The following is a 25,029-nucleotide window of genomic DNA, read 5'->3' as shown; positions in this document are numbered from 1 at the left end:
GATCTTGTAGGAAACCAGGCATATTCTGAAATACTGACTAGTTCACTTCTGAAGGTCTAGCAATACTGTTAGGGCTGCTATCCTCCTTTGGCCCCTTACATCAGGATCTTAGCCTACTGTGAAATCTGACGTGAAAAGCCTTCAATACCTTGCCACCTGTAGACTTTCCATCTCTCCCTTTCAATACAGATAGCTTTTACACAAAGAGCAAAATCAGATTTCTAGCTTGCATACCAAGTCTCTAAGGACCACAATTACATTACCGGAATGATGCCTATCTCCATTAGACAGGCATTATTAGATGATGTTATAGGTCTTTAATCCACATCAGTGCCTTCTTCGGGGTGTGATGTGTACCCTAGGGTCAGGGCGTGTGAGGTTGGCACGTGACTGAGCACCACCTCTGACTCCGCAGGACAGCAAGCCACCTCTGAGGGCAGAAAAGACCCTCAGAATCAGACTGTAATGGGCATCTTGTGGTGCTATAGAACTGCTCTCTTAAACAGGCCTAGTTTATTGACATTCATAGCAGCAGCTGTCTATTTTTACATTCAGAAAGGAATGGCTAAAGGGAGGGACCCATTTCTCGAATTAGGTTAAACACCCCACTCTTATTCACAATGCTAATTGTTTTGGTCAAAGTCAATGAACTAAATTTTACAAATAATGGATCAAGTAGAAATGTCACAACTTTAAGAGGAAGAGATTCTCAGCTCTATCCGGCGAGTCGAATTCCTTGTCAGCTTTAACTGGAATGTGAGGCTTCAGTTAAGGATGGGGTAAGGATTCAAAATAGGTATTCAAACCACACAGAAGTGGTCTGATAGGACCTCAGAGTCATCTGTATACCACTGGCAAACTTCAAAAAAAATGAAAATGTTGTATATCTTGGACTGTATGTTTTAGGTGTACTAATATGTCAGGAAATGAAGCACCTAATACTTCCACTCTGCGGCAGGGGCATCTGCAGCCTATGATCGCTCACTGACAAATGTCTGTCTTCTACAATGTTTTTTTGCACAATGACAGTTTATTACATCCTTTAGGAAGACCACTAAACTAGCTCTTAGAACCTTCTGGTACTTGAGACTTCAACAAATCCTTGTTGTATGCTTTCTCAATCACGAATCTTCTTTACTTAAATATACATGGTGTCCTGCAGAGCATAATGAAACCTTCCAATAAGTTTAGCTCTTTGAAAAAGAATAAAATAAAATGCGTCCCCCTTTTTTCTATATGAGAACAAGAAGAGAAGGGGGGCTTGGTTTCTATTCCTGGAAAGATTTTCTTTCCAATTTAAACCCTCAAAATCACATTTGAAAACATCTGCCCTACCCTATAAGCTAATTAATATCAAACTGAATCTATTCTGTTTTTATAGGAATTTCAACAACTGTGTCAAGCACATAGGGAGAGCTGAGTTTTAATGCACTCCAAAACTCATCTGCTATGCTATTTCTTCAATAGGACAAAAAGGCTTTATCTTTTTCCAAAATTACAATGCAGAACCACTACCACCACCACCACCAATGAAACTATTTATTATCACCTATTGGAGGGAAGCTGAAATCTTCCCTTTCTCCTTCTCCCTCAATCTGACCTTCTTTCCTCCTCCCTCTCTCACTCTTTGCTTGCACAAATATTTGTTGAATCCCTACTATATACCTGATTAGTGCTGGAAGCTGAGGACGAAAGTATGATTAGACAACTGTAGTCACAAGTGGCAACAAGGAGAAATGACCTTTAGATGATTGCCGTGGCAGAGCCCACTGAGAGATAGAGAGAGACCAAGAGATAGAGAGAGAGAGAGAGAAGGAAAGTGAGAAAGAGAGAGCACGTGGATTACTGGGGGCGGGCACTTAAAGTTGGCCACTACTAAATACCCTATTTGCATTCTAAGAAGATTTTGTCATCACATCTTGTCCTGATTTCATGTTTCTTGGCCAATAAACGATTATTGCTGCACTATCCATTGCATCCTTTTGCTCTGTCTGAATGCTGCAAAGAAGAGCAGGTGTGCATTTCACGACAATGACTCAAGCAGATACCCTACAGTCTTATCTGAATCAAAAGAAGAGTTAGCAGGTGGAAGGTGGCCGGTCTCTAAGTATTTCCTGCCTTATTCACTGCAGGTGTTGTGCCTGAAAGTCTTTAATTTACAAAAACCCACAGTTAAAATTCCATGTGAGAGTGATACACTGTGCACTGTATCAAAAAATGCCATTGTCCCTGCCATCCTCTAAAACAAGATCCTGGAGGTTAGGCTGGTAAATTTTTCAGAGACTTAAGGCAGTGGCAGGAGCATCAGATACACGAGCAACAAGACTCATTAGTTACAGCAGTTTAGGCCTCTTGGAAGGATTTCTGGAATGGCTCACTCACATCAAAGGTTTCACAATCAGCCTTCCAAATCTGGCCGTAAACCAAAAGGTCTCCGGTCTTACCTGTCTGCACCAGGGAACTCCATGCTATGACAGAATTATCAACGTTATTGTCGTCAAACACTTGCTGAGCTCCTAGAAGGAGCTGGAGGGACCATATCTCTCTTTCAAGAGGCCTGTGGGATATTCCTCTGTCATCATCTGCCCTTGGTAGCTCTGAAGGGCATGACTTAGGCTGTTGGGTCAGTAATACAGGGCACATTAAGGTTTCCTGCTTTCTGAAAACATCAGTGACACCTTACCTTTCTCTGAAAAAGCTATTTTGGAAGATTCATTATTATTTATTGAGCACGTAACTGTACCAGGTACCATGCTGAATATTCCACCTGCATCACTTCATTTAATCCTCATGGCAACTCTTTAAGGGGCTTTGATTTCGCTATCCTCACTGCACAGATGGGACAAGTGAGGCTTGCACAGATTGCGTATCTTGCCAAGGTACCAGAGCTGCGAAACAGTGAAGGCAGCTACAGGCCCAAGCAGATAAAATCCAGAGCCAAGCTCCTAACCACTAATGCTGGCTCCCTAGATTCTGAAAATCAGAGAATTACTGGAAGTGCCCAGTCTTGAACAGATGAAGAAACTGAGGCCCAAGAAGATTAAGTAATTTGATAGAAATCCAAGATTCTTTTAGACATGGCACAAAAACTAGAACTCAGTCCTTCTGCCCACTAGCCTATCGCTCTTCTAAGTCTCTCACACTGCTTGTCTAATTCAATTCCTGGCATTAAGTGTTGATAAAATGACTCTTTGGTACACAGCTACATAAAACAGAAAGGGACATGACCTTCAGCATTTAATTTTCCTCTCTGGGTATCGATGAAACAGAGATAATTACACATGCCCTATCTACTACAGGAGATAGGAAAATAATATAACCAAAATGAAAGCTTTAAGGAAGAAAAGAAACTATGAGTTAATTAATTAAATCTTCAGTTAGTCCCTTAGGGTCCATTGCAATCTTAAATAAAATGAATCTTTTAGACATTTCAGGGCAGAACCACCATATATATTCGTCCATTCCATGTACCCATCCGTGCATGCATTCATCCATCCATTGGTTAAAGAACTTAGAACACAGTGGTAATTAGCCAAACACACGTAAAACCAACATCAATATACTAAGATCCTACTATGCATAATAATTTGCATAACTCATTTCCCTTAATCTTTATAAAAACCCTGTAAAATAATATCTTCATTTTACATTAAGAGGCTTAAATAAAATTTATAATTTGCCCAAAGTTTAGTAACAGTAGAGCTGGGATTCAAACTCAGGTCCACCTAACTCCAACCCTGCATGACCATGCTATACTTGAGATTCCATCTACCTGGAGTCATGTTTGGATATGCCCATAACCACAAGGTACTGCCCCTCCCATCCCTTCCCATTAAACAGGACAAGTGGAGGTGACACTGGAGCCTCTATTGCTATCCGTTGGGCTTTACAGAGTTAAATCATAGAGTGACATAAAAAAAGCAAAGACTTGATCTTTTTATGAATTTTCAATAAATATCCACTGGAGAAGAGTAAGAAATACTGTACTGGGCAAAGTATACTCTACAAGATTATTTCTCCCAGTGGCGGGCCTGTGCCCTTCTTAAGCTTCTCCTCCCCTTCCGTTTCCTAACTGTTCCAAACAACCTCTTCCTTCTATCACTTCAGTTATGACCTAATGGTCCTTCACCACATTTCACAGATCCCAACTGCCACTCCTCCATCAGGAATGTGCTCTTAACTTTGAAGAGAGAAGGAAATGGGACTTGAAGTTTCAATCCTTTCATCCTCTTGTTAGGTGTTCTGCTAACAAGGTGGAGTCAGAATCAAGCTCAATTTACCAGTTAAATTAGCGATTTTGCGCTAGATTTCATTATTTACGAGTCTCTCTGTCACTTAAGGATGAAGAATCATCTGAATACTCGTTTTTCCACGACTCTGCTATATATTTTCATAGAAACTCCACTAATGATTTAGAAATAAAGAATCATGGAACAAGAAGGGACAATGACAAGCCAGCTTGTTTGCATGCCTGTCATAAGAAGACCAAATTTAAGCCAAACCATCAGGATAATTATTCTTGCTATTTTAAAAATCGCCAATGAAGGAAACGTTACAATTTTCCCATAAAATCCCTTTCAGATTTCCAAAGCATTTTGCACAAGGAGATCCATATTTCCACATAAAGAAAAATAGAATCAAGGGTAAGTTCTAATATCTGCTTGTTAAAGGTAAAAAATATATATATATATCTCACGTTATACAGATCCTTCCTATCTTCTAACATTCTGTTTCCAGACTGTGGATAAGCCTTCAAACTGAAATTTAGGTAAAGGCTCAAACAACACTGATTCTTCACTAGAAAAGAAGTCTACAAATATAATTTTGCATGGCTATGGGGTTTTGATATGAGAAACACCTTCATAACTTTGCATGACACTAATATTATGCTCAAAAAGAAATTCGTTAGCCAATTATAATTACATTGGTCATTTGTGCTAAATGAAATGTGTCTCACATCACATTATATTTTCCTGAATGTGGTCCCCAATGTAATTATTTACTTCATATGCCATTTTTGCTTCCCTCTATGCAACAGTTTTCATTTTGTCATTTACCTGTGTCCTAACAGACATTCCCTAGGGTTCTCAAAGAGTTAATGTGCATTCTTAGAAGCTCTTACTTGAGAATTTCACCTAATGGAAACACTCACAGCATTGTCCCCACAGACTACATTATGAACATTGAGATTTTTCTGTTTACAGTGACAACCTGAAATTTAGTAGAAAGATTCCTTTTTTGCCTGTTGATAAGCCAGACTCCTCTGCAGGCAGTTGTTTTTAAGAGCACTTTCTTTGGGTAATTCTTTTCTACTAATCCATGATACCCACTGTTTTCGAGGCGATGAGACTGCTGGAAAGATTTCTTTTTTCCCTGAAAGAGAAGGGATTTTAAGAGTTCTTCAACAGTGAGTGTCCTAATTGAGATAGAGTGATGACTATTTCCAGGGGATTATACCCTCTTCTGGGCCCCAGAAATAAATATTGTTATGGAGAAATTGGGCAAGAGGCACTGTGGCCCCACAGAGAGCTCCTGGGGAAACAACGACACAGTATGATAGAACTGTCTCATCCATGCAGGAAAAAATAGTCATTTGTAAGCCACAGCATTCATATTATTTCAAGTCGGAGGGCAAAGGAGAAGGGAGCGAATGCTTACTAGTACCTGATGAGTGTCAGGCATCACCTAATCTATTCGTCACAGTGATCCTATGAGATGCGTGTTATTTTTCCTCTATTTACAAACTGAGGAAGTAGACACAAAAATGAAGAAATATGCTCAAGTTAGTCTAGCTGGTTGAGGCAGAGCTAGGATTCAAATCCATTCATCTGAATACACACTCCATGGCCTTCCCATTAACCCACTCTATGCCCTCATGCAGCTCCCTTTTAAAAAGAATACACTTAGGGAGATAATAAAAAGCATGTGACTGTTGTATTTTTCAAAACATCCAGATGTCTTCAAAGATTCCAGCTAGCTGGAGTCCATGGTTTTGCAATATTGCAAGCATCTCTTTCAATATAAACCACCACACCACTAATTTTGGCTATCAAGCCTCAGTTATAAGAATTTAATTCAACATAATCAAGTCTAATGCCTCTGATTATTGCTATTTGCTCTTGCCTAGAGGCCTGAAAAGACTACAGGTTTTACAAATATAAACCAAGGACTGATGATGCTGTTGGAATGTTCCACCTTTCTGTTTTCAAAGCGAGAGTGCACTGCGTCGACAATGTATTCCACAGAGGGAACAAAAGAAGCTTCTTCTATTAAATAGCTTTAAAATTCAAATACATATGAGTTATTTGTGCAAACTTTGCTAATATTAATTTCCTCAATATTTAAAATCTGATGGGAAGTAGTATATATAGACAAAGACTCGTGCTATACGTAAGTTTCAGAGGTAGTTTGGGGTCAGATGCCTGAGTTCAATTTAGCTTCTCAAACACTTAGTGGGCTTGGCCTTTGCCCTAAATGAGCTCACAGACAGAAGAGACAAAGCATTTGGTAAAATGTTACACCACAATGAGACTACTAGAAAGACAAAAGTAAAGGCACACCTTATATTTAGTTCAAAAGAGAAGATTAACTTTCTTTGGGAAGATTAGGGAAAGCTACAGGAAGAAGGGCCTTGAGTGCCAAGCTAAGAAGTTCAGACTTGATGGCGTAAATAACAGAGAAGAATATCATCAGCACAGGAATGAGGAAGAGTAAAGTCACCATGGTGTGCGGACCGGAGGAGGGAAGATGTATGTGGGCTTAACTAGGATGGACACAACAGAAACAAAATGAAAGGGCAAGAAGAACAGAATTTTTAAAAAATGCACAAAACGAGTGATGGAAGAGTTGAAAATGAGTGAAAAGGAGAAATCAAAGATGACAGTAAGTAGTAGTTCCAGAGAACGGTACCTTGTTTAATAGAGAAGTATGAACAAAGCAGAATGGGACTTTGTTGAGAATGATTAACTCATTCTAAAACACATCGACACTGAAGTCCAGAAGATAAACCAGGCAGTTCAGCATGGGGAGTGGAGAGGGAAGAGCGACACTGGGTCACAGGCTGATCGCTTAAAGATTCTTGTGGTCTAGACAAATCTGACAGCCATTGCTGGTAGGAGTGACACTAGTATGTTTAGGTTTTTTTCACATGGCCTGACCACTTTTCTCATTTGCAAATTGCAGATAGAAAAGATTTTTGATCCACCAAACGCTTTGGTTCTGCCCACATCTGGGCAGATCCTGCTTTCACAAACAACCCCATCAATGAGCTCACCTAGACTAACCCAAGTCAGGAATAATCTGCTGATGCCTCCACAGTTACCTCATGACAGATAATGGGGATATGGTGACAAAAGAATGTGGAAACACCAGTAGCCGTGGTCTAGATGGCTAAAGAGAAATTAAGGAATTGAGGAATGGATCACTTAATTTAGACAGTATTAATAATATTTACATGGAACTAGGAAGGATAAATAATTGAAAGGCCTTAATTACAATCTTTGAATTCGTAAAACACAACTTTGATACACGCAGAGAAGAACGCATCAGCAGAAAGGTAGAAAAGGGAAGGACGGTCAAAAATCAAATTCAACAGGGTGAAGACTTACAAGCACATACTGTGCTTATTTTCAAATTCTCAATGTGCAACAGGCTTTCCCAGGCCATCTCTTGGTCATTTTTTTCACCCAATAAAGTCTACCGCCGGAGCAATTATCTAGATTTAGAAAAGGAGAGAATTTGAGCTATTTATAACACAGCCAATTCTCCATTATTCCCAGGCTCCCTCAGAGGCCACTAGCTTCATGCTATTATCTGACCTCTGGTTTTTCCATTGTCCATTATCACCTCCACAGGGAAAAAGAAGGAATCTCAAACCAAACCATGTAACTATTTACTAGTCATGCTGATAAAGCGTAAAGGGAAAGAATGGAGAGTGTTCTCTACAATAAACGCACTCCTGAATCATTAGGCACTTACCCACAGACTTTCATTAGTACTGAAAACATGCTGAAACTTGTCACACTTTATTTTCATATCCCTGATTCTTCTCTCTTCCCATTTTAAAGAAATACATTGAAAGACTCAAAAATCTTTTTCACTCAAAAATGGCAAAGAGCAAATACCTTAGATAGTTATCTATTAAAAAGTCAAATATGGAAAGCTAGACCACAGGTTACCCACCGGACAGTGAGCAATCACCTCTGACTTTGATTTTTAAGGCATAAAAAAATACAATTAGAGTTGATTTCAGAAATTACCCAGTGCTCACCTATCCTATAAAGATAATTAACAATAGTTACAAAATAAGATAAGCAACCTGAGGCAATTCTCTTCACTTCAGGTTCTGTGTGTGTCAAATGGGTTTATTAGCAACATTACTAAACAGAACCTAGTTTTCAGAGTTTTTGTGAAGGTTTAAATGTGATAATATACATGTACTGCATAAGCAGCACTCTAAATAAACTTAATCCATGATCAATACAATTATTGTTGTTAATTACTATTATTATCATGAATTCCCCTGGATGAGAATATGACCTTGCTGATACTCAGTATCATTCAAGAATCAGGAGACCCTATTGTTTCTAAACAGTCCCATAAATTAACTTATAATTAAATTATCAGATCTTCTGGTGTTGTGGTGTAAGCCCTTAGTATTAAAGCAGAGTGGCTTATTAAAAATCATTTCTCAGTGTTAATCCATGTGTTTCCCATTGGCATGGAAAGTGTCACCAATGTATAGCCAGTCAAGAGGGGACCAAGAGTTAAGGCAGGGGCATATAAAAATATGCTCCACTATCTTCTACTCCTTTTAGCCACTGAAAATTTTGTTGAAAAAGGGAGAGGAGAGATTGGAGTGTGTGTATATGTGCACACACACATCCAAGTCATCTCTGTGCATCGATCAGTAATCCACCACGAAAGTAACAAGGTGTTGTTAGAAATTGTCTTTGGTCCAACAAAGAGGACTTAAAGTCCAATTACCGTCACCATCACGATCACATTAAACCACGTAAGTTTAGAATTTATTATAACCTTCACATGTTCTTTGCTGTATTCAACATGCAAATCACGAAGACTAAGATGGATTCTGCTTTGTGGAGACAGAGTGATGAAGGAGTTATGATTTCTGGTCATTTTTTCTCCTCTCTGGAGGGCCCTGGCTTCTGAGATACCTCCATCAGGAAATATTGTGCCTAGGATCAAAATAAAAAGGAAAGGCAAAAAAATGAAGAAGAGAGCAAATGCACAAATTTTTCACAGGTTCTTTGCTTTGCTCTCTTTAATTATGCCAAGAAAGATACACAAAGTTAAAGCTATGAGTTAAATGTCTCATTCCGTGGAAGCCACATCTGTGTGAACATCTACTTAGCTGATGGTTTTACTCGGTGCCAAGAATCATATATCATCAAGCAAAATTATTCTGCTTTAAACAGATCTTCCAGTGTGGCATCTGAATTGCCTCATGTGTGGTTTGGAAAGCTTGATGCTGATCAGGGTTGGGTTAACCAGCAGGCATCTGCTGACAAACCTGCTTAGAGTAAGGCAGAAAGGTAGTGGTTGCATTTTTGCCCTGTTGGGTGACCTACCTATGAGAATGAGAAAGCACTTCTGAGGAAGCAGTCCCTGTCATTAGATTATAAATCTTCTTGTCTTCCAGGATTGGCCAGCGCAACTATGTACTTATTCATTCAATTACATTTATGCAGAATCTGGTGCATTGGGCACTACTGTTAGGGTTTGAGAGATGGAATGAATGAGCCAAGGTTCTTGGAGTCTAATGAGAGAGGAGAGACAGACATGTGAACAGACACATTTCAATATGACACAGAGACCAAATAGAGCTACAAACAAAAAACTGTAGAAACCCAGAGACAGGAGTGATTAATTTAATTCCTGTGGGTCTTCAAAGAAAAGAATTTGCCAAATGGAGAGTGAGCAGGTAATAGTCTATGTAAAGGATAATAGCAGGGGAAAGGTTGCGTATCAGGAGGCCATGCCTTACCATCTTTGGAACATGCATGCACGGGATGGGTACTTGAGAAGAAGGTCTGGGTGACGGTTTGAGACCCAGTTTGCCGCGGATCTCACTTGTCACGATAAAAAGTTTGCAAGGGCTTTATCCAGAGAGATAGGGAATCCGAGCAGTAGGTGACTGTTAATATGATGTGATTTGCTTTTTTTAGGACATTAACTCTGGGGACACCGAGAACTGTAATCTACAATGCTTTAAGGGATACTGATGGATGGTGGAGAGACCACACATGAGACGTGGCTACCAAGAGTGAAACCAGCCCTGACGTCTGGCCGCTCTGAAGGTTCTTTCCTAGCAGAGTTGGGTTAAATCCAGCAATGTTTCCTATGTGACAAAATACACAGAAAAAATGTTCTCATCAATTTACAAATGACTATAAATCAGGTGATTATGAAACCATTGAGTCTCTGGGTCGGAAAAAGTTCTAAAAACTATCTAAGTCAGTGATCTCTAATCCTGGGAGTTTTGTGCCTCCACATTGGCAGGTTTCATCACAGGCTTAATAAATCAGAATCTCGAGGCCTGCAGCCTGAGAACCTGTATTTTTAACCAATTTCTTCAGTTAATTCAGACGGATGGGTCAAGTTTGGGAAAGGGCGACTCTAGGCCAACCCATCAGATTTCTTGGCAGGCAGGGACGAGGTCTTCATTGAAAGAGCGTCCCAATTGTCTAGCACAAATCTTAGCATGGTGCCTGGCACACAGGAAGGAATCAACCTGTGTCAAATCCCCAGTGACAAGCTCATGACTTGAACGGATGTCTGCCTTGCATTCCTTCAAGACTCAGACATTATTAGAATTGAGTTTTAAATTCCATTGCCGTCAGCACTATTGGACTTGCTCCTTACCTATTTGGGTAAAAAAACTGTTTTAAACAATTTCCCAAAGAATTTTAATCTCTCTTAGATGTTCTAAAGTAGCAAAACAAGGTCTTATTGTTTTCTGTTGGGTGGAATATTGGTTCAGAAGCTACTTACCAAGATGTTCCCAGCTTAAAAAATATACTCTAGTGCCTGCTTCTCTTTGCTCCAATTTGACTCATTTTATGTGTATACATTACATCATATATTATGTGATCGTAACAGGAAAAGGTTCCGTGTTTCCAGACTTGGAGGTCTCAGTGGTGCCTAACATCTTCTTAAATTTCCCGCATCAATAAATTTACAGATTCATTGTGTCAACAACAATGAAAAAGAACCAAATCTCAATTGTTGAGTAGAATGCAAAAATTATACTGTGCATACATGCTATTGTAACAATAAATGAAAAATAACCTCAGCATTGTGTATTTCGACCAGTGCCTCTGAGCCCTGTGTTCGTTCAGAAGTATCTGCCATAGAAGCAATAAGAAGCTCCCGTACTTGAATTAATTGAAAATAACTTTCTGAAAGAACTATTTCCACCATGAACTGATAACCCAAAAGCATCATTCTAATTCTAACATCTAGCATTATACAAGCAAGGTATAATCATTCTATAAGTACAGAATAAGCATGACATAAATATAACAATAATTTACAGGTTAATCTTCTATAATAAAGTATTTTCATGACTCTGCCAAGAGTCACGTGTGAGATGAATCGTATGAAGCAAGTGTTTAAAATCCATTCTGATAAAAACATCTCTGTACATTGGCAAAGACAAGACAATCACAGCTCAAGGTGCCTAGTGTCGTTGCCTAGACTGGGACTTGTTGCAAGATGCAGGTACTGGTCACCCTGAGTGACAGATGCATGGAGGTGAGTGGGGGTGCATGGAAAAGCACCCCTCAAATGCCAAAGGCTTTGCTTTCAGTGAACAAAAAGACTACAGTTCAGCAGGGCCCAAGCTGCCATCGCTTTCTGATTCCCCAAACTGAGACAAGTCCTCAGTGCTGTCCTTCCTCCCTTCTCTCTGTCCCTCTCACACCGTCACTCTACACTCTACACCACTAGCTATGAGCTCATTCTGCCACTTCGTGAAGTGCTCATTTCCTTTGCTGTCCTTTTCATGTTCTGTTACATGCATAACTAATGAAATTTTATTTTGCAGAAGAGACTACATCCCTTTAGTGAATAGGTTCAAGAGGTCAAAAGCCTTCTTTGACAATCCAGAGAAATGGCAAAAATATTTGTAGAAGGGGAGAGTAACATAATGGAATCATTATCATTTTGGAGGAGAAGGATCTGCAGTCAGCATTTATTAAATCTCTATTGTGTGCCAGACAGGTAGACGGTTTACTGAATTATCTCAATCGTCCGAAGAATAGTTCTGTGCGTAGAAAGTATTTCCTCCCATTTTAGACTTGAGATGAAGACTAAAAGACATTTAAAAATTTGCCCAAGTTTACACAATTAACAAGTGACAGAGCCAGCATTAGAACTTGAGACTATCCTTCTCCAGACGTAAAGTTCTTTTCATTAACATAATGCATTCTCTTCACACTTACGAGTGTTGCCTGTGCAGTCTTCAACCGTGTTTGAAACTGCCATGCAATTACGTTCTTGTGTCTCCCATGCTCTTCACCAGCCTGGGAAGCCTCAGAGGAGGGATCCTGCATGACCTACATTTGCCTCTCCAGTCTTACTCCATGCCTGCTACATGGTAAGTAGTAAAACCATCTCCTGAATGAGAAAGCTTTCTTCATTACCTGGTGTATAACTTCCGCCGCTACGAGAATAATATCTCCTTCATGAGGACCAACCCATTCACACAAAAATATATTCCCTCATTGCAGTCTGTGCTTTTCTTTATTTAGAGATTCCCTGGGACATTTTAGGAAAAGAAAATATCCAATTAAAAATAACTTGGGTTATCTCATTATTCTATTATATTGGGGACATATGAGCTAAACCAGCACCATCTAGCTTAAGGATGTAACAGTACTGCCTCCTCATAGTATCTAAGACTTAGATTAGTTTGCGCATTTCAAAGATGCACACAAACACATTCTGTCTCACATATATACCTACACACTGTTCTTGTTTTATAGCAGAACTCTTCCAAGTAGTACTAAACCTTTTCCCTCTTTAAGTACTATTATTATTTCATTCAGCACTGCCAGAACAAAAGGTCTTCAGATTAATTCTGCCAAACTATGAAAGTAATTGGTCATGTTAAAATACAATTCTCTGGCCAGATACTTTACGATGGACCACTAAAATGCTTATCAACTTTAAAAAAAATAAAAATCAACCCAAATGTCAGACCTTTGGCAAACAGCAAATCAGCAAGTGAAAAGACAGTGTCAGATACGGATTGCCATACATTCAATTGCTGGTAGAAATATTCCTTCCCACCAAGGATCACAATCTAACCGAATATGTTGTGAGTACACACTTCACATATGCACGCGTTTTCTGCAGGCTTCAATTAAGAAACCCTAAAACAATTAAAAATTAACCTTTACAAAGGCCTGCATGTATATAAATTAGGAAAATAAAATAAACATGCTCACTCTTGGAACCTTCAAAATTAAAAGTGTCTCAGGTTCAACAATTATAAAAATACGATGGAACAAAATGTGGAGAAACAAGTTGTAAAGAACTGTCCCACAAGGGTTTATGACACTAACAAAGTCAAAACAAAGCCAAGCTCTGGAGATAATGTCAGTGTCATAATAAATCAGGTCCTTCCATTGATTGGTCATGGGCTCAGGAGGTTTGCCAAACTACTGAAAAGACAGTCTTTTGCTCTAGCCTGCCTTATTTTGCAAAACGAAAGTTTTAAAAAATCATCATATATTCTATTAAGGACTGCATTTTTGCAAAAGGTAACTTGGATGGCTAAAGTGGAAACCCAGCCCCAAAGAGAAACAATCTTACTTAGGGAACATTGATGGTTTCTTCCCAAAAGATCCTCAGTGGAATCTATTTGTGATCAATTTAGTTTCCAACACTAAGCCAAGCTGCCAAGGAAGGAAAGTTAGGCCCTCACACTCAACTCACCCTAATTACCCTTGATCCTTGAAAAGGACTTGCATCAAAATAGAGCTAATTCACAAAAGGAGATAATGCACCATTGAATGAAGGGAAGAAGTGATGCAGAGGGCCACCAGACACTTTACTGGTTGGGTGATATCCCATAGCACCCACAAAAGGAAAGCTCCTGGAAGACAGGGAACTCTGTCTTGGTTACCATTTTATTTATATAAAACCTAGAACTATCCTAGGATATGAAAATCATGCAGTGATAAATGGTATCGATTTGAATAATGCCTCTTTATGGGAATATAACACTGTATTATTATCAAGGTATTTTCACACTCATTAATCTTAGCTGACCCCACAACAACCCTGTTGAACTCTGCAGAGAGGAAATTAAGTCTCTAGGAGATTAAGTAATTCGTCCAAGGTCATAAATGTAGAAAGGAGTATGCTGACACGAGAATGCAGGTTTTCTTTATATAAATACATCTTTCTTTCCTCCAAAATAACCTCCCTATTGCTCACTTCCCATCACAGTAAAGTCCCAAATCACAAACCTACATCATAAAATTATACTCATTCAGAACAGGCCAACTTGTATCCAATTTACTGTTGGAGAAAGAGTGAAAGGCTTTTTAACAAAATCTAAATATATATATATGATTGCAATGTTTTTTACTATTTTAATTAAAAAAATCAACTCTGATCTTTTTGGATGGCTTCATAAAGAAGGAAACTTCTAAACTCTATCTAGACAATTCAACTTCTATGTAATAAAATGTCATGTTCATCCTTTTGTATAAAGCCAAATGGTTTAAAGGAGAACTCTGTGCAGCCTTCGGGAGCCTTCGACTTCTTTCTGGCTCCAGTTAGCCAATGAGAAGCTGAGCTAGTAAGGCTTTCTCATACCAACTCATAGAGGCAGTTGCGAGGAACAAATGCAATCCTTTATGTGAGACTCAGAAAATTTAAGAGAGGAGGGGAATAAATGCTAGTTAGGTATCAATGTGTTTTAAATACAATTTCATCCCTCAGGACCTAAACAGAATTTGCTGGAATCTTTATGGCAAATGCTTATCTAATGTACTCCTATTTATCTAATATCTATAAGGAATATTACAATTCCTTGCATTATTTCTGTCTTCAAAATATTTGAGTCCAAGCTTTGGAGAAAAGTGGGAAAGGAAACTATCACAGAGGCTATTTTGACACTGGATTTTCATGAAAGTGACGCCCACAGGCAGCTGGGGCTAAGAGTGACACCAGCATGTGGACCTATTTCCAGACTCATATGAGGCTAATGTTTTCCATTCGGCCACATGACCTCTGTTGACTTCAATGGACAATATATTTGTGAACCAATTTTAGGAGCCATTGTTCTTTTGCTCCCTGCTGAAGGAGGTTTCAGTGTTCTGAGGCCTAATAGCATCTATGAACTCTGAGACCTGATATTTTTTGGTGGGTTGAAATCCAAAAGCCCTCAGGTTCTTAAAAGGTTCAGATGGAAGATTCTTTTATCTACGTCTTGAAAGCTCTAATAAAGAGAACTGAAATATAACACATGACCCGTGAACTGAGGGGAACAGAGGACCTTTTGCCAAGTTTCTTGCACGTTCCTTTAAAAGCAACCTGGGAAGAAAATGAGAAAGACAGCTCAGTTCTAACGAGCGCTTAATGGGTAGGAGCACCCGAGATTTAGTTTGTGAACGCTTCAAAAAATGGCTGAGGTCTTGAACCACTAAACTGCCAGAAAATGTGTGCCCTTATTAAGCATCCACAGAAAAACTGATCAGTGTGTGAGAATCATGAATGCGGCTTTTTGACTTCCCAAATTATACAAGGATATTTTCTTTGACCGTCCCCTACTACAGATCCGTAAAAACGACACTGCTTTGTTCAGGCGACACAGGACACACGGCGCTGCATGCTTCTGCAGAATCACATCCCACATTAAATTAAGTTAGAGGTGGTATTTGAAAAATAAATAAATAACGGAGTTCCAATTCACTGCAAATGGTACAGGAGGCCAGTAAGTCGGAAGCCTGCAAGAGAAGGACTTCTTTTAGAAAGATGTTTTACAGGACTTTTTCTGCATCATTAACTCTTCTGGAATCCTGAACATAACATGATGAATTTCCCTAAAAAAGTAGCTACTGTTTAATTCTGAATCACTTCAAAGAGCCACAGTAGAAGGAATCAAAGAAAACCAAAAAGACCAGTAGATGCGAAATTCGCCAAGGAAAAAAGCCATGAAGGTTCTAACAGATTTTGAGCATGTACAGAAAATACCACTGATTATTTTGCTAATACAGTGTTTTACTGTTCCATGCGACTGAAATAAGTCTCTGTATTCATTGAAACACAGGATATTTTTATTACAATATTTGTGTCATAGCTCTTTAAAAAGGAACACATTTGAAACCTTGAAAAGAATCTCTGTCTTAAAATGGTTCTTGATGTGTATGTGAGTATGTGTGTTTTATTATAAACAGATACTTAATTGGAGGTCACATTACTGAAAGGGTAAAAAGATACTGATAGTCTTACTCCTATCTTCAACCTGCAGTTTTAGAAGAAAAATATAAGTTAAAAAAGTAAAGCAATTTGGAGGGTGGGGAAAGGTAAGAAAGTTGGCTAGGGTATTATAACGGTTGTTTAACTTTAATAATAATAATAACTGGTCTTCAAAAATGTCTCTTGCGTAAAACCCGCCCAAGGGAAAAGAAAGAAAACCTCCTAAAAATTCCATATCCCCAAATATCACTACATGAAAAACCATCTGGAAAATGTCAGATAATGGTATCCGCCCACCTAAGAAATTCAGTAAACTTTGTCTTCAATTACCATTTAGGATAATCAACTCAAATTGAAATTTCGATTCAGAAACCCTCAGAAGATAAAGCTGGATTAGGAATCAAGTTTTAAAAGTCTCCTTATAAGACCATCTGTTTGCAGACACCCTTCTCACACCCCACCTCGTCCTTGATCTGTACCATAAGTTCACGGGAGAAGCACCGGTGAATTTAAAGACATACACACAATGCTACTATGAAGTCTAGATACCACATATATGTTCTGAGCTTGGCTCAAGTTTCCCTTGTTATGTAAGCACTCGGGGGCAATAAAACTTCACTTACATCCAGCAGCATTGTCAGTCTCAAAACATTAGTCTCCCTGACTGTACAATCCTTTTATTGTCAGGGGTTTTATTTACGTTGGTCATGTTGTCAGTGCTATATGGAATAATCACTTAGTAGCCTACTAGCCCGTAACATCTTTATTATTGTTGTTAAATATCATCACCCACACTAAACTCTATATTAGAAAAATCAAGTTCGAAAATGTAAATATTCAGAACGAACTACAGAGCTGTTAGATACCCCCCCCACCCCCCGCCACCACACACGTAATCTGTAGAATCTGATGAGAAGAGAGAAAAACAATGAGTATTCACTTCTCACAGATAGAGGTCACTAATGGACTGAATTTGAATCACTGTGGCAGAAACCACGAAGTTATTAAAGTAATCTAGTGAAAAATGAACTTGAATTGAAATTAAAGATACTAAAAGATGATTATCCAGAAAGGTCTGACCTGAATAGAAACAAAATTACATCACCTTGACCTTTTTGGAATCTTCTAAACAGAGTGCAAAACCAAGAGCTGCTCCTCGGTCAGCCTTGCTGTTTTTTAACTTCAGACACTGCTGATGGCAGAAGCAGCAACTCCTCCTTGCAGAGTACAAAGCTGAAATGTCAAACTAGATCAGATGTTCACACTGGGTCTCTATAGCATAAGACTTCGGGACTTGTACATATTTGAGCCTTTCTTGAAACCACAGCTTCAAACTGGGATGATATAAGGTTGCTTTAGGGAGATACGTCTAAATCCTAAATCAAACTCTGCAGCAGGCCAGAATATAAATGTAAGGGGTATCAGAGAAGGTTCAAATTAGATCCAGCCGCTCAAAGTAAAACTCGGAAAAGATCACCTCATCTGAAAGCTGGCATAGAGGAAAAACCATGACTGCCTCAGGAACCTTAAGGGAGCCCAGCATGGAGTCATTTGGGAATCTACTTTCTTCTGTTAAAAGCATCCCCTGGAATTTCTAAAACTGCAATGAAACTACTGAAGTGTTAAGATTTGGGCTTTTTTAAAAAAAATAAAAAAAACAACCCAGCATTCCTTCCATGCTAGGTTTGTAATGGGTCCTGCTACAGTACAGCTAGCCCAATTCTTTTTACAATTTCTTGTACCTACTGGCAGAGACATGCACTAATGTTTGAAATTTCATCTTCCAACCTCCTTCAGTCACAGGTATTTGCAACTCAATGTGACAGTATAGTGTTGCACTGTCATGCGTGATTATTAAAAATCCTTAAATGGTTTAACCCCATCCTGTTTTGGACTTTCAAGGAGGGGAGGAAGATTAGTCTTATTGTGGGGAGCAACAACATTGTGGGGAAACAAGCAACTTTTCATGGTATGTATACTACCCAAAGATTTATGACCCTCTAATATGGTGATCTATAGATCCTATGTATCTGACGCATGTTGCTATGTGATAAAAAAAAAAAAAAGTCCAGGTCTAACACTTTCCATACTGACCTAAAATTTTACATTCATACTGCAACAGCCAAATATATCCCTGGACAAATGCCAACCTGCATTCTCTTTACCTCAAAATGTTTGGGGGATCCTTTTACTGGAGATGTAATAAGGTCATACCACTTAAGTCCACAGACAATATCGGTCCCGATATGGAAGCTAGCCTTCATATTAGCTTTCGGGTGAGAGAAGTTAGACATAATAAATTTAGCAATAAGCCTGTGAGTGAGTGGACATGCCCCAAAGCTCCCTGATTATAGAGCCTCCCAGCTGAGTGGGGAGCAATAGCTCGGGTTTAGAAGAGGCTTTGCATAGCAAATGCAGCATGTAGAGAAATCTAATCAGCACCTTGCACTCCTGCACAAGCATTTACACGGATTTGTGCCTTGCACTTGATAAGCTTACTGTAAGCTTTACAAGAGATTCCCTCCACTAAAATTAATCAAAAGCTCTTGGAGACTGATTTCCATTTACAAGAGAGGGCACGATGAGTTTTCAGGTGAATAAATAATGATCATAATAAAGGTGATAGCAATAGCAGGCATCGAGCTGCTTTGAAACTCAAAACTCGACTGGGAGAAAGGGGACATTGGGGAGTTGGGTGTGGAATCTTTTTTGCTCTCGAAGTAAAAGGCAGGAGCTATTTTGTTAGACTAAGTCAGGCTTCTGTTCCGGAAACGTGACGGTGGTCTTCTCTTGCCGTCCCCGCCTCAGTGCACACATGCGACCACTCACTCACTCCTCCCCCCACCGGGATGCATCAGGCCACCGAGGAAAGATCGGCCTCTCTGCAACACTAACCACCCCCACCAACACACACACGCGCGCGCACACATACAAACACACACACACACACAAACGGGCGGATAATCACTGCAAATTCACGTCAGCAATGGTTAACGAGTTTCATCTCCCCCTTCAATCAAAATGTGACTTCTAAAGTTCCTATTTTATGACGCCAGAAGGTGAATGGAGGGAGGGAGGGAGGAAAGGCTCCAGGGATGTCAAAGGGAGAAGGAGGATTTCTCCCCTTTCCTTGAAATTTTCACACGCAGCCCATTTGATTTTCTGCACCAGCTAAACAGGGTGGGCGAATGGGAGTGGGCTCCTGTCACTTACAAAAGAAGCTAAAAAAAGGGGGAGAGGGTGAGGGTGGGAGTGAGTGAAATCCATGCATCACGTCCCTGGATTAAAGAATACTAAAAGCCCCTCAATCCACATTCTAAATTTCCAACAAGCTACAAGAGGAGCCACCAGCTGGGGCCGAGGGCTCTCATCCATTGCCCGGGGCGATTCGCCTCACCGCACAGCTGCCCACCGGGCGCAGAGAAGCGCTACGGGCCTCTCTAGCTTGACTATAGGTCTCCCAGCGCTAGGTACCCATCCCTGAGATCTTGAACTTCGCCTCCTTACTTTCACCCAAATCTGGCGAGTGTTAGGAAAGGCGCTAGGAGAGAGCAGGAACCCAGCAGAGGGGCTTGGAAGGAGACGATTAGGGGCGCGCGTTACCTGCGAAGGTTCTCGAGGTCTCCTTCCAGCCCTGGTGGTAATCCCGCTCAGCGCCGCGTCCTCCCCCCATCCAAACTTTTGCTCGGTGCTCCGGGTGGCGGCGACGGTGGCGGCTGCTGGAGCCCGGCCCTGTCGCCCGCAGCGTCGGGGCGCGGAGGTGCGGAGGCCGGAGCCTCAGAGCGGCGCGCGCCTCCGCGCAGCCGGCCGGCGCCCGGGCGCCCCGCTCGCCTCGCTCGCTCTCGCTTTTCTCCCCTAGTGAGCCGCGGCATCGTCTTCCCCCGTCCTCCGCCACCTCCGCCTCCAGGGCTCGGGCATGCCACTTTCTCTCGGCTCCGGCCGCCGCGGCCCCCGCTTCCTCTCCTCCTCTGCCTCCCCCTCTCCGCCTCGGCCAAGCCAATGGGTCCCGAGAGAAGGAGGGCGAGCGGGGAAGGCTGCGGAAAGTAGCCCCCTAGGGCCGGGGCTCCTCAGAGACGGAGGACCCTGGGGGACGGCCGGAGAGCCAGGCAGGCGCGCCTCCGACGCCTGAGTGCCCACCGCTCCGAGCCCGGCGAGGGGCGCTGCGCGGGGGCGAGCACCGGGCTGCTCCAAGTGCCGCGCTGGCCCGGCGTGGGTCCGGAGGCTGCTCCGACCTCACTGCTGCCTCAATCCGACGCGGCCCGGCTAATGTAGGCGCCGCGGCCCCCACCCCCACCCCTCCTGACGCCCCCGGGAGATGTTTACAGTAATGAATTCGCGGGATCGCCTCCGCCGCTCCCGCGCTCCTCCTCTCCCTCGGTCCCTGGCGCTCTGGCGCGCTCCCCTCCTCGAGCCCTCTTTCTCTCTCTCCCTCCCTCCCTCTCTGGCTCTCAGAGTCCCTCCCACATTTCTGGTTTAAAGAATGCTTGGGAGGCGCGGCTGCAACCCAAAGCTTTCCAAGAGGCAAAGTCAGACTAGGTTTTTAACCCTATCCTCCCTGAAGAGAGTTGCACAGCGCCGGGGCTAACAGCAGCACGGATGTCACCCTGACCAGGCACGCTTTCTCCTCTCTTTACCGTGTACCATCTCACTCCCCAACTCTTAGGGATAATGCCCCCATCTGAGCGCTGAAAGTCGACTTCTCCCCTGCCCACCGGTGTTGTACTTCCAAGCCAGAGGATCTAGTACTTAGACGCTGAGAAATGATCGAAACATGAGATTAGGGAGGAAAAATATAACAAGTCTCTCAACCAAGATGGCGTTATTTCAAATGCAGGCAACCTTGGTGACTTGCCCCCAACCCCTCACTAGTTCCCTGATCCGGGACGTTCTTAAATAACTTTAATTGAGAAAATAATCCAAAGTTTAATATGATTATTTTAAACATCCCGTTTTCTCCCTTCACCCTGGCCACTGGAAAACGCATTGTTCAGTTTCTCCATAGATTACAGCGGACAGCCAAATCCAGCCTCAAAGATTTAGGAAACAGGCTTGACAGCCAAAGAAGCTTCATTTGTACACAGGCAACGTTTCCACTTCGCAATCTCTTTGCAAAGGTTAAAGTGTAATGTTAAGAAAACCAGGTGCACGTCTCTTTCTTGGGAGGAAAAAAAAAAGGTTCTGGTTTTCTCGCATTTCATTGCGGCTCCTCCTGCCTCCAGTAAGTTGCTGTCATGTTTTAACAAGTCTGTAGAGAGGCTGAAACTGAACAGAAGAGGGAGAGCGAGCTCGCGCCAAGCGCCGGGCTGCGCTGAGACGCGCCGTCGGTGGGCCCACGCGAGACGCAACCGGCGAGCTTGAAGCTAGCTCAGGACCAACTCCCTACGGATCCGCTCGGCTATCGCAGCAGACTTGCGCAGGGGCGGTGGCCACGACCGGCTCGGGACGATTTCCCTGTCCTCAATTCAAAGCCTGAGTCACTTGGCACCACTTTCCCAATTGTTTTTACTTCCTTCGCATCCCTGTTGTGTCTACCGCCTTCACGTATTTGAGCGCCTAAATCATGTTAAGACAACTTGGAGAAACGCCCGGTTTACCTCCCAAGCACAAGCCACGCACGGACCCACCCAGACGCACGCCCGAGACCCACTCTGGCTGGCACACGCGCTCACACAGAAGCACACACGACCCAGCTTCGTGCGCGCAGGTCGCTGCCCCTGTTGCTTTATTCAAAGATGGCTAGAAAAATGCCGACACTTATATTTACATTAGCTCCTCTACTCCCCAAACTCAGTGTGCAACTAATAAATACCCGGTGGAGGAGGGGGCATGGCTGGGGGAGTTAATTAGACTAGGACAGACAGTGAGTGCCATCTTGCTGGGAGGTTCCAGGAGCAAAGCGCCAGCGACGACAGCAGCGGTGACCTCCGCCTCCACCAGCAGCTGCCGCTGGCCACAGTCCCACGCGCTTCAGGAGTTTCCTGGGTATCAAGTGTGGGTACAGCTTGCCCCAATCACCCTTTTCCCCATACTTCTTTTCCCTGTTTAGTGCCCCGACCTCAGCTGGCAACCTTGATCTTGGGCCTGATTACAAATAAGAAGTGATCGCGCCGGCTCTGAAAGCGCGGAAACGAGCCCAGGACTGGTCAACGCAGCGGAGGGATCCTTCCCGGCGGCTCCCAGCCCTGGCGGGGACGCGCTGGCAGCTGGCGAGGCTCTGCTCCCGCCCTCCTCGCTGTCGCCCAGCCGCTGCGCTCAGAGCCTGGGGCGCGTTATCCGCCCCCTGTCCGCGTCCCACGCATGCGACGCAGGGAACACAATCCCAGTTCAGCCTTGAGTGCTCCCCGCGCCTTGGCCCTGACTGTCGCGCCCAGCAGACGCGCCGGCCTGAGCTCAGTGCCGGGCCACTGAAGATCAGCCGGGCTGGAGAAAGACTTGATTTTGGGAAAAGCAACCCCCTCCCCAACTGGAAGGAAAACGAACTAGCACCCTTTGCGTCTTCTTAGCCACTAATCCATCCGGGATTGCGGGCAGGGGGCGCGCTGGTGGCTTGTGAGACAACCGCCGGCTAATAACGCTGGTGACATTAACAGCAGATGGAGCGGGCGCGGAGGTGGGGGAGTAGGAGGGTGTTACTCCTAGAAGTTAACAGATCCATTCTGGGGAGAGGAGAAGGTGGACTCCGGCAAGCTTAGTGGCTCTAGAAACCCCAATTTAGAATCCACGCTCCCAGCAAGCTAACAAATTTGCGTTTTGACCCAGAGTTCAGTTACAAAACTCTTTAGAGGAGGTGAATTCGACTTGCAAATAGACCTCCCTAAAGTCAGGAGAGAGTTAAGCAGCTTATTCTCTCTCTGGATAAAGATAAAAGCCTAAAACATCCCACCCCGATGACCACCTCCCACCGTTTCAAAGAAACAATGCCCCCCCTCAAAGAGACCGCGTGGTCCCCGAGTAGCGGCAGCCGGGGCGGCTACTGGAAACTCCACCTGGCACCTCAGCGCCTTTACCTGGCGGTCGCGTCTCCTCGCAGTGAGCTCATCCGAATCCGACAGGGTCGGGGAGGTGGAAAGGGAAGAAGCTGGCGCGGCAGCAGCCGGGCTCCCGGGGCATGGTATTGTTTTAGGGGTCTCCGCCAAGGTCCCTCCTGCCCATCGTTGAGAACTGCCAACCTGGTCCCGGGGCTGGGTGGACACGGCGGCGGGCGCAGAGCTGCCGCCTCGCCGCTACTTGACACCCGGGACCTAGGGCCAGAGACGCACCCCGGGAGGAGCAGCGCGGCGCCTTGGAGCGGAGATTGCGGCCGCTGATGTTATCTCCGCGCTCTGGTACTTCTGCGGTGGCTATGGAAGATGCAAACTCGCAAGTGACGACCACAGGGTTCGAACGTACAACTAACTACAAGGTACCCAGCCTGAGACAGTATGTTGCTTTTCCCCTCCCCCTCCTCTCCCTCCTACCAGGGAGGGAGCTAACTTAACCCTGTGTGCGCCCTGCGCTCTCTGGAGAAGCCGGAATCGACTAGGAAACCGCAGGCGGCGGCTCCTGGGGCGAGAGCTTTGTTCACGTGCGTTTCCAGTGGGTGTGTTGCTGTCTGGGGGCACTCGCGTGGCAAGACGCCAGTGGCAGGCTTCCAACCCCAGACTCCGACATGGGAAGGAGTCGTAGCGTTTCATCCGGACCAGACTCAGCCCTCGGAATCTATTTTTTGCCGCCAGTTACCAGATTTATCGAAGTTGCCCGCGAAGTTGGGTTTTATTCCTCTATTTCTGCCCTCTCCCTGGCCCCCGTATTATTTCCTTTTCTAGCGGTGCTTTGAAGATGTGGACTCTCCGCTCGTTCTGACTGTAGCTTTTAACTGTTTTGCGTGGGCGAGACGACTTGTGGAAGGTACCCACCTACCCACGCCCAATTTAAATGAAACCACGAGCTGCCTCCCATCCACCCACCCAAGGCCCGCATAAACCAAAGGACCACATATTCAAATAAGACTAAGACGCCGGAAGATGGGGGAAGGGCGGGTTTGAGGGATTTTGAGATGTGAATGGGGAGATGGAAGGGTGGAGAGAGGCAGCGATTGAGCCTTAGAATGGAATAAAAAGGAGAAATACAAACAAAAATGACGGTGCAGAAAATATATCTGAGTCCCAACGTTGAAAGCAGCAGGTCAGCTTTAAGAACCTAGATTTTGATCGGCAGTATTTCTCCAACTCCTCTGGAAGTGGTAAAAAATAAATAAATAAAAATAGAGAGTATGGGACTCTCCACCTTGGCCACCCAGATGCTTCGCGTTTTGTAAACGGCTGCGACTAAGCGCTCTAGACTCCCAAGAAGTTAACTGGAGTTAGAGGTGAGTCCTCGTGGACGCCGAATGGAAGCTTAGACAAGAGAAAATTGATAGCAGAGCGCCTCTGCTGTCACCGTCACACCCAAGTGAGCCAGAACGTCGCCCAGAGCGCAAATTCAGACATCTTCAACCGATGCCTTCTTTCTCCAGCTCCATTCCCGACTAAAGAAAGAAAGAAATACCGAGCCTTTAAAAATCATTCAGAGGGTAACACGTGGATCTTGCGGAAA

General features: G+C 43.2%; 1 protein-coding gene across 3 annotated transcripts in view; it reads right to left on the bottom strand.

Moving 5' to 3' along the window:
* Positions 1-24,511, bottom strand: part of FLRT2 (fibronectin leucine rich transmembrane protein 2) — a 92,963-nt gene extending 68,452 nt beyond the window's left edge. Inside the window, exon 1 of one of the 3 annotated variants that reach the window (XM_046647488.1) lies at positions 23,463-24,511. The gene's annotated coding sequence lies outside the window, so the exon portion shown is untranslated. Of the gene's footprint in view, positions 1-20,058; positions 20,517-20,778; positions 20,840-23,462 lie in introns of those variants that run through there. The other 2 variants (XM_046647490.1, XM_046647489.1) reach the window with 2 other exon arrangements.
* Between the last annotated feature and the right edge of the window lie 518 nt (positions 24,512-25,029).

The sequence above is a fragment of the Equus quagga genome, chromosome 20 (genome assembly GCF_021613505.1).
Source record: "Equus quagga isolate Etosha38 chromosome 20, UCLA_HA_Equagga_1.0, whole genome shotgun sequence".
Taxonomy (NCBI): Eukaryota; Metazoa; Chordata; class Mammalia; order Perissodactyla; family Equidae; genus Equus; species Equus quagga.
Note: the sequence above shows the minus strand (reverse complement) of the source record. Positions and strands in the feature narration are given on the sequence as shown.